At 38.4% G+C, this 10599-nt stretch overlaps 1 pseudogene; it reads right to left on the bottom strand.

Annotated features, from left to right (window-relative positions):
• Positions 1-6198: 6198 nt before the first annotated feature.
• Positions 6199-10174, bottom strand: LOC130833994 (guided entry of tail-anchored proteins factor CAMLG-like; annotated as a pseudogene).
• Positions 10175-10599: the final 425 nt, after the last annotated feature.

The raw sequence follows: 10599 nt of genomic DNA on the forward strand, positions 1-10599 counted from the left end.
ATGCTTCTTTATTCACTCTTAAGCCTTGAATTTGTACTTCCACTTTTTGCCTTTAAAAAAATGAATATAATTGAATTTTTAAACTGATTGTAAATATATTATACATGATTTTATAGAAAATTCAAGTAGTACAGGGAAATATAAAGAAAGTAAAAATGAACAGCATCCATGGGACTTCCCTGGTGGTGCAGTGGTTAAGAATCTGCCTGCCAGTGCAGGGGACACAGATTTAATCCTTGGTCCAGGAAGATCTCACATGACGCGGAGTAACTAAGCCCGTGCCCCACAACTACTGAGCCTGCGTGCTGCAGGTACTGAAGCCCACATGCCTAGAGCCTGTGCTCTGCAACAAGAGAAGCCACCACAATGAGAAGCCCACGCACCACAATGAAGAGTAGCCCCTGGCTCACCACAACTAGAGAAGGCCCGTGCTCAGCAACAAAGACCCAACGCAGCAAAAAAACAAAAGAATAGCATCCCAACTATTGAGAGGTAACTACTGATACATTTTATTGGACATCACATTTCTACTTTCTATGCATGAAGATACAACATATAATAAATAATTTATTTAATATTAATAGTAACTGTAATATATACAGTGTAAATGTTTCATTTAATGTATTTTCATAATTATAATGTGATTTCACTATATAAAACACTATCTCAACCTTTTCAAGCTGAATAATATGTTATTTTGGAGGTGATTTCATTTTGGAGCTACATTATCCTTTTAATAGTAGGATACCATGTACTTCATGTTGCACTTATTTATTTATGTATTGTCTTCCAATGGGTTCTTAGGTTGTTTTGACTTCTTTATTTATAAACAGTGTTGCACAAAACTTCCTAATAGGAAGATTTTTGCCCACATTTTAAATTATCTCTTTAGGTCATATTCCTAAGGGGGAAGCTTCTGGGTCCAGTGGCATACATATTTTATTTTTTAATGCATATTGCATTAAAAAAGGCTCCATAAAGGCTTTACCCATTTACTAGTATTCTTGAAGGAATATTACTGGTTTTGACATTTTTTTAATACTCCATTATTTATTTTGTTAAGAAAACACACTTCACTGAAAGTTTCAGAATCTCTTTATTCTGTAGAAAATAAGCTTTTTCACTAGTGTCCTGCAAAGCCTTTGGAATTTCCAGGTGTTGTAAAGTTCTCTTCTGAAAATTAAGTGTCCTCTTACAGGAACTCATGTGACCAAAATTTTTTTCCTGAAGACGTACATAGATACCATAATTAAATATTTGCCTTTTAAAATAATTTTAATGATCCTAGGTTTCATTCACAACTTTAAAAATTATAATTTCTTAGAATTTAGAAAAAATGGCAGTGCCTTTTAATGTAATAAGGAGACGTGGTTATCATTGCTGATGGGAGTAGATGGTACATTTTAACTCATTTCTGAACTTTCTTACTGAAGCCATAATTAGAAAATGAGCTTGGCTTTCAGTGCTGTGCTTATTGATCCTATGCTGAAAGGCCCAAGTTTTCACTTGTACCCAATAATATATTCTCTGCTTAAGGAAACTATAGTACTGACCTTAGAAAAAATACATAGCCATAAATTAATTAAATTGGTCCCCTTGAGGGCACTCTTGCTGAAAAGGTCCATCCTTTTACCCAAAGAAGGAAGAGGTTTGATTAATTTACACATTCTGCTCTAGCATGCTATATAGTATTTGGGAAAATGTCAGGCTCTCATGAATTTAAAATAATTATCCTATGGGAAATTCACTTACTTGTTAATTGAACTAATTTCCGGAAGGATGTGAAAGCCTCAGAAGGTCTTGTGATGGGAATCAGGTTTGTTGAGAGGCAGTGTGTCATGTAAGGAAAAAACTGGTCTCAGAACCAGATATTCTGGGTTTTACTCCTGTTAGGAGGGTCACTTGACCTCTCTAGGCCTCAGTTTTCTCAGCTGAGAGAGTTGGTTCAGCCACGCTTCAAGGACCTGAATGAGCATGGCTATCACCAGGGGGAGAGTCCAGTCCAGTAGGTCTGGGCTGGACCTGAGGGTCTGCAATTTGAACAAGCTCCTGGGTAATGCCAGTGCTGCTGGCCCAAGTGTCACACTTTGAATAGCAAGGAAATAGATGATATCTGTGTTCTTCTAGCTCTAAAAGTCTGATTGTAACTTAAGCTATAGTAGACATTGTTTAATATCTTAACATTTAAACATTTTTTTTTTTGGCTGTGCCATGGGGCATGCAGGATCTTAGTTTCCCGACCAGGGATGGAACTCGTGCCCCCTGCAGTGGAAGAGTGGAGTCTTAACCACTGGACTGCCACAGAAGACCCCATTTTAAATATTTTTAAAATTTATTTATTTATTTATTTATTGGCTGTGTTGGGTCTTCATTGCTGCACACGGGCTTTCTCTAGTTGCAGAGAGCGGGGACCACTCCTCATTGTGGTGTGCATGCTTCTCATTGTGGTGGCTTCTCTTGTTGCAGAGCATGGGCTCTAGGCATGTGCGCTTCAGTAGTTGTGGCACATGGGCTCAATAGTTGTGGCACATGGGCTTAGTTGCTCCACGGCATGTGGGTTCTTCCTGGAGCAGGGATGGAACCCGTGTCCTCTGCATTGGCAGGTGGATTCTTAACCACTGCACCACCTAGGAAGTCCTTAAATATTTTTTTAATATTGTTAGGTTTAAGTGAAAGAAGACAAGTATCTTTATAGCTTTTAAGTTTGCTAGCAAGAGTTCTGATCATGTCCAAGATGTGTTTTAAAGTAGTCCAGTATTCACCCCCCCCTTAAAAAAGTTGGGGGGGGATAGATAAAATAACAGAATATTGGTAACTTTTGAAGCTGGATGACAGGTACATAGGGTTTAATTATATTTTCCCCTTATTCTCTGTCCTTAGATGAATGTTTGAAAATGTGTTTAAAAAAAAAAGTTAAAACACAAGCAAAAATAAATGGGAATTTGCCAGGATCACAGACTGATGATATATATACATATCTATGTCTGTCTAGCTTTAGGCACCCTTTCTTAGTACTGACTTGTCTAATAGGAAGCAATGTGGCAGTGACCTCAGAGAAACTCTTTGAAGGAAAAAAGCACAATGGCTAATGAAGCAGATTTGCTGAAAGGAGAGAAACTCGGAGCTGCCATTCTCCATGTGTGAGTCTTAGGCTGTTTCTGGTAAACATTGCAGATGTGTCTCTGCCAACTAAACTTGAATGTGTTAGTGTGATATTTTTGGAAATTCACTTTGCAAACTGTGAACTCATAATAGATTCTGGTTGCTGTTGTTGAATGTATCGATCAAATATTGCCCTTTTTTGATAGGACAAAGATACTTAAATTAGTGTACAGGAAGTACACATTCAACGACATTTTCTGCTATTCCAGGGGCTTTTAGATGTGGAGTTATAATGTTGCTTTTAAATCTAGAGTGATTTTACACTCTGAGCGATAAAAACTTGATTCCCATTAAATATGTATTTTTCAGGGAGGAGTTGAAAACAAAATGGAGAAAGAATATAAGAGAGCTTTGTTTTGGTAATGTCTCCGGGAGATGATCAGAAAATAGTTATAGAATGATACCCTATTTAGGAAATAACATTTTGATATGGGATAAACAAATATACTCTAATATAAAGCAAACTATCTAGATTAGTTATTATATAGGTCATGTGTATGTAGTTTATAATTTGGGAATAAATATTTAAAAAGTACAAGTTAATGCTAAGTTAATAACAAAAACTAGGAAATAAAAAAGTAAAATATTTTAAAAAGCATAAACCTTAGCGACAACCATTGTTAATATTTCATTGTATTTCCTTCCTGTTTCTAATGTGATTTTATATAATTTTTCTCCTACTTTATATATCCGTTTATCCTGTGTTTTCACTGAACATTGTAAAATATGCACTTTTCATTATTATACAGCCTTTTATAATATAAGCTGAGTAAAGTAATTCTCTGTCAGGTCAGGGTGAAGACCTTCACGGCCCCCAAATGGGTAGTTTAGAAGTATCTTTCTACTTTGATTTATTTTTAGGCTAAGTCTAGGTTGTCTATGATGATGAGTGACATGGGCATAGAAAGTCGTTTCCTGTTGGAGAGATCAAGGCCATTGCAGGTCCATTCGATATTTGAGTTTTGAACTGAATCAGATTCTGATATTCATCCTGGAAAGAATGTAATTCCAGGTGGAACAGAGCCACCCTAGACCTTTCGTCCAGACCAGTGATAGCCCTGATGCCAGGATTCAGGACTTCGAAGGCTCTTCTTGGGGAAGTCACACTTCTGAATCAAACCCCAAAGTGAGCCTTTGGGGATAATTAGGATGTGATACAGGTAATTCTTGTCAGCCCAGGGAGTTTAAGTCTCAGCAAAGGACAAAATGAAATAAAAAATATTTATACACACATGTGGATTAAGTGAGCCAATACAAATAAAGTGCTAACAACAATTCTTACCACATAGTTAGAATATAAATGTTAGGTATTGTGTAAAGAACTGAAGAGACTTTGTCAGCTTTTATGTTTAATGTTAAAAGTAGTAGACACTTTTTAACAGGAAAGCGTGAATTTCTTTGAACACTGAATGAGCTGAACCAAGTTGAAAATAATGATTAAGCCTGTTTCTGCCTCTCCTTCTCTTTCATGTTTTACCCATTTTACCCAGAACCTTCCACGGTTTTGCCTATTTCTTTTGAAAGCCTTTTTTTAAACTGGCACAATAGTGTAAAGCAATTATATGCCAATAAAGATCTGGGGGGAAAATGCCGTTTTTAGATTCCTGGAGTAAAATGGGAGGTGAATCTTAGCTGAATGTTAGAAGCAGGGGAAATTAGCTAATAATCTCACTGGTAACTGAGAGCAGCAACTTAAATTTAAGGTCCTAGGCTTCTGTTCCTTTAAGGTTTAAAGTTTTCAGAGGTAAATGTACTTGTTCTGTTATGGAAATTCTTTGGAGAATGTTTTCACTAGAAATTTTCATGCTGTCTGAACGTGACTTCAACTTGACAAATTTCCCTTATCATCAATGTAATTGCTTTTAAAGGTGTATGTATTCTCTTTTTAAAATTCAATAAATTTTTAATTCTGACACATTCAATTTGTGGTTTATTTTGATTTCCAGGTCTCTTAGCAATGTTAATTTTCAAACCTGAAAGTTTAAACTATGTTGAGATCATGGATCCCATTGAAAATGTAATAAAATGTTTGAACCTTCTTTCTAGAAAAATGTATCTAAGTTCAAAATGTCATATACAGTGTGAGACTTTTCACAAATATCCTGAAACTTATCCATATTGTTTTTTTTAAGAGTCTATATGTTTTTAATATCACAAGAATTAATCAGATGATACAAAAAACTAGGGAAATGTAATACCAAGTGATGTAACACCTATGCTTTATACTCTTTTCAAACAAACCTTCCAAATATGACAGTGTTACCACATTAGTTAAAAGGGTATTTATGCTATTGGGTTGCATACAGTCAGCTCTTCAAATTCTATTTCTATATCTAATCATTCTGTTCTATTGCTTAAAAAACATACTTCTGAATATCAAAAACTCAAAAGTAAAAATTTCCAATTCTGAGTTTGGTAATAAAATTTTTCATAAATTAAAATTAAATAAAGATTTCATAAATACCTTTTAATTTCACATGTGAATCTTAATCATTTCCTCCATTAAATATCTGTGCTGGAATAAAAATTAAGATACTGACTCAACAAGAAAAGATAAAAATGGCTACCTTACTCAGCCAAGTTAAGATGTGGAAACTTAACACTAGACAATTTGATTTCTTTCATTTTATTTTTAAGATGGCTGCATTGCTTAGGACAGAACAATACAAATACAAGATGCAGTCCTTGGGACTGGCTGAGACCACATTCATCTGCTCTCCTAAAAGCACCAGCTCAGCTCTCAAAAGAGGAATTACAAATCTGAGAAGTTAGGGAAAGGTGTAGACTAGGAGTTCTAATTAAACAAGAAAATTCAATTATTGACATTGGTATTCTAATCTTCACATCAGTATTAATAGAGACTCAACCCTTTCCATTCAGGGAACCTGCGATTCCATTGCTAATCAAATGGTTTTACAACCCTGAAAAGTAAACAAATTACATAAAGGTGTAAACCAATATGCTTCCTTTAGAGACACTGCAATATAGAAGAGAAATTGTTTTTTGGTAAGCTTCTCTTTTTGAGTTCTACAGGCTTCATGGTACTTCAGCGCCCCAATAATCAAGCAGTTCATGACAAGATAAAAGTGAAAAGTAGGCACAGAGATCTGTGAAAACTTGGCCCATTTTGCTATAAGTATCCACTGATCGATTTATCACTTCAGCAGGAATTCCGGATAATAGAAGCGCAGCTGTTAGTACTGTTGTCTTTATTTTCTTTTCACCCTTGGGAAAATATTTGTATAGTCCCATGTATGCAAGTTGTAAAGTCAGAAATGGGGCAAATATGGACAAATATTTGCAAACAAAAGCTCTGACTCCAAAGGCAGGAAGAGCACATCCCACCAATCTGAATACTCGAAAAGAGTCAAATTCTTCTGCTGTATTTCCATCCTCTTGACTGGGTTTTTCACTAAATCAGCTGTTTCCTTAGCTTCATTGCTTCTTCAAATCTGGAGAGGTACTGTTCTAGGCCATGACGAGAACCCCTTTGGACAGTGTCTGCTGTCAGGTCCCCTCTGTTCCGCTGCCGGAGCGCAAGGCTTACATCATTACTGCACTCAGGAGGTTTAATGAAAGAGTCCAGATTGTCTCCCAGCTGAGTCCCGTTTACCTCCGCCACACCACTCTGCTGGTCAGTTGTTCCTGTACTGACCGAATCACCCAGCACTACTCGCTGTGAAACTGAAGGAATGGTGAGGGAGTTCAGTTTATCACTGCCCTGCTGCTTTGATTTTTTTTTTTAATTTATTTATTTATTTTATTGGCTGAGTTGGGTCTTTTTTTGCTCTGCGCGGGCTTTCTTTTTAGTTGCGGTGAGTGGGGGCTACTCTTTGCTGTGGTGCGCAGGCTCCTCATTGCCGTGGCTTCTCGTTGCGGAACACGGGCTCTAGGCGCGTGGGCTTCAGTAGTTGCAGCACATGGCTCAATAGAGCTCTAAAGTGCAGGCTCAATAGTTGTGGCTCATGGGCTCTGAAGCGTAGGCTCATTAGTTGTGGCGCGTGGGCTTAGTTGCTCCGCGGCATGTGGGATCTTCCTGGAGCAGGGATGGAACCCGTGTCCCCTGCATTGGCAGGCAGAGTCTCAACCACTGCGCCACCTAGGAAGTCCCTGCTGCTTTGATTTTGTTTGACTTTCTTCTTCCGCGCCGCTCCCTGGCCTGTGAAAGCCCATGATTGGGTTGTTGCGCTGTTCTGAGTTCATGAGCAGCTTTCTCCGCCGCAGCTCGGCCCGACGCTGGGAAGCCCACAGGCCTGAGCCCGCTGTCGGTGGCGACGGTGAGCGCCTCCATCTTCCCCCCCCCCCACAATCTGGGAGTGGTGATGGTGAGCGGCGGCAGCCGCGGCGACGAAGACTTCAGACCGGGCCTCTGGGCGCGAGTCCACCTGTCTCTCCATATTGTTTTTTAAAAAAACTTATCCATATTGTTTTTAAAAACTGTTGCTCCCAAGTTAAAAGATAAAATAAAGTTCCTTCTACTAGGGAAAAAAAACTTTTACTCCTCCTTAATATATTACTAGTCTGTTTCCATTTAGTTAATGTCTCATTGTATTAAATGTCATTAACATTGAACTACAGTGCTATAGTGTGTAATTTGCATAACACAAAAGTTCTAGATCATCTATTTGGAAGCAGTAATAAAATACAAGAGGGGCAATTGTGCTAAATGGATTTTTTTGGAGGCTGCAGAGTTCAAAGCAGTGACTACTGGTAAGGTAAATATAGCTATCCTTGTTTTATATCCTTTCTATATTTGTATACTCTTTGTCTTACTTTAAAAAACGTGATATAAGGGATTCTTAATAAAAATTGGCATAATTTTGTGTTGGGCGTTTTTTAAAAGGTGTTCTCTTGAGTGATGGATGTTTAATTCTTTTTGTAGGACTTGGAATGCTATATAGCAGTATATATTGTAAAATTGGGGGGGAACCGGAAAATCTTCCAAGACATTTAAGTAGTCCTTGCTTCCTTCAGTGGATCCAGTTTCCTTAAAGAAATGCTCATAGCTCCATCCAATCTTAGGATGACTGAGGTTATAAAATTTCCTTTGGTCCTTTTCTGCCCTGATGTGTACCACTTTGTGATTTTATAGATTGCTGTAACCATCTTCTCCTTTGGTGATCTGGTCCAATATGATGACTTCAGTATGATCTTACATTAGCACTCTACTGATTAAATGTTATATTTATATCTCTAGCTCAGAGTTTTCTCCTGAAATCCAGACTTTTGTCTACCTGCCCTCTTAACATCACCATTTTGAATTAGCATCTCAAAATTAATGTGTCCCAAACTGGAATTCTGTTACTTCCCCTAAAAAGTAATCTTCTTCTCAGTTGATGGTAAGGTAGTCTTAGAGCCTTCGAGTCATTCCTGATTCCTCTCTTTCTCTCACACTTCACACTTTGTTTAGTCTATTAGTAATTAATTATTGCCTCAACCTTCAAAATATATTCAGACTCTAACCACATCTCACTAACTGCACTGCTACTACCCTGGTTAGAGTTACTATCATTTCTTGCCTAGATTATGGATGGTCTTCCGCTTCTTCCTTTGTCCCCTCTAGTCAATACTTAGAAATTTTTTTCCTGCAAATTCTTATTTTGAAAAATATCAAATCTGTAGAAAAGCTGAAAGAATAGTATAAAAAAACCCATAAACCCATCTTGCTGGATTCACTGTTGGTAACATTTTGCTACATTTGCATGTTATCTAGTGAGTGTTCTCTCTCTTTCTCTCTCTGTATTTGTTTTTGTTATACAATTTGAAAGCAAGTTACACCTTTTATGAAAGTTCATATCTGATTCTTTCAATATATAACCCTTAAGAACAAGGATAGTATCCTGTAACTACAATCCTGTTATCACACCTAAGAAAATTAATGTAAATTTCAGTATCATCTAATGTCTAAGAAATGTCTCTTATACCTTTCTCTTCTGTAGTAGGCAGAATAATAGCCTTCTAAAATATCAGATCCTAATTTCTGGAACCTAAATGTTACCTTATTTGGGAAAAAGTATTTTTTTGGATGTTATTAAATTCAGGATTTTGAGATGGAGAGATTATCCTGGATTATCCTGGTGGACTCTAAATGCTTTCACATGTGTCTCTATAAGAGGGAGGCAGAGAGAGATTTCACACACACACACACACACACACACACACACACACACACACACACACACACGCAGGCACGCACACAGGCACACACACGTATTCAGGAGGAAGTGATGTAAAGGCAGAGGTAAATATTGCAGTCATATAGCCAACAAGCCAAGGAATGCCAGCAGCCACCAGAAGCAAGGAGCAGATTTTCCTCTAAAGCCTCCAGAAGGAGTGCAACCCCTGCAACACCTTACTTTCAGCCCAGTGATACTGATTTCTTTCTTTTTTTTCTTTTTATGAATTTATTTATTTATTTTATTGGTTGCATTGGGACTTTGTTCTGCTCGAGGGCTTTCTCTGGCTGCAGCCAGCGGGGGCGAGTGGAGGCTGCTCTTTGCTGTGGTGCGCAGGCTTCTCATTGTGGTGGCTTCTCTTGTTGAAGAGCACGGGCTCTAGGCTTGCAGGCTAGAGTAGTTGTGGTTCGCGGGCTCTAGAGTGCATGCTCAGTAGTTGTGGCACACGGGGTTAGTTGCTCCGTGGCATGTGGAATCTTCCCAGACCAGGGCTTGAACCCATGTCCCCTGCGTTGCCAGGCAGATTCTTAACCACTGCACCACCAGGGAAGCCCTGATACTGATTTCTGACTTCTGGCCTTCAGAGTTGTGAGGCGTTAAATTTCAGTGGTCATAATTTGTTACAGCAGCTGTAGGAAACTAATACACACCCCTTTTAAGGATTTCAGTCTAGCTTGTTCATTTCGCTTGGTTGTTAGGGCTCTTGTAATCTAAAATAGTCCCCCTCACCTTTGTTTGTTTGTTTTGGTTTTCATGACATTGACTGTTTTAAAGAGTCCAGGACTGTTGCTTTGTAGAATTTCCCATATTCTGGATTTACCTGATTGTTTTCTCATGGTTACGTTCAGGCTAAACATTTTTTGGCAAGAATACCACATAGGTGGTGTTGTGTAAAGAGTATTTTGGGCTTCCTAGGTGGCGCAGTGGTTGAGAATCCCCCTGCCAATGCAGGGGACACGGGTTTGATCCCTGCTCCAGGAAGATCTCACATGCTGCGGAGCAACTAAGCCCGTGTGCCACAACTATTGAGCCCATGTGCTGCAACTACTGAAGCTTATGTGCCTAGAGCCCATGCTCCGCAACAAGAGAAACCACGGCAATGAGGAGCCCGTGCACCACAACGAAGAGTAGCCCCCACTCACCGCAACTGAAAAGAAAGCCCGTGCACAGCAAAAAAGACCCCACACAGCCAATAAAATAAATTTTAAAAAAAGAGTATTTTTAGTACAACTGCCAGATATTCTTTTAAAACATTAACTTG

Source organism: Hippopotamus amphibius, chromosome 12, assembly GCF_030028045.1.
Source record: "Hippopotamus amphibius kiboko isolate mHipAmp2 chromosome 12, mHipAmp2.hap2, whole genome shotgun sequence".
Taxonomy (NCBI): Eukaryota; Metazoa; Chordata; class Mammalia; order Artiodactyla; family Hippopotamidae; genus Hippopotamus; species Hippopotamus amphibius.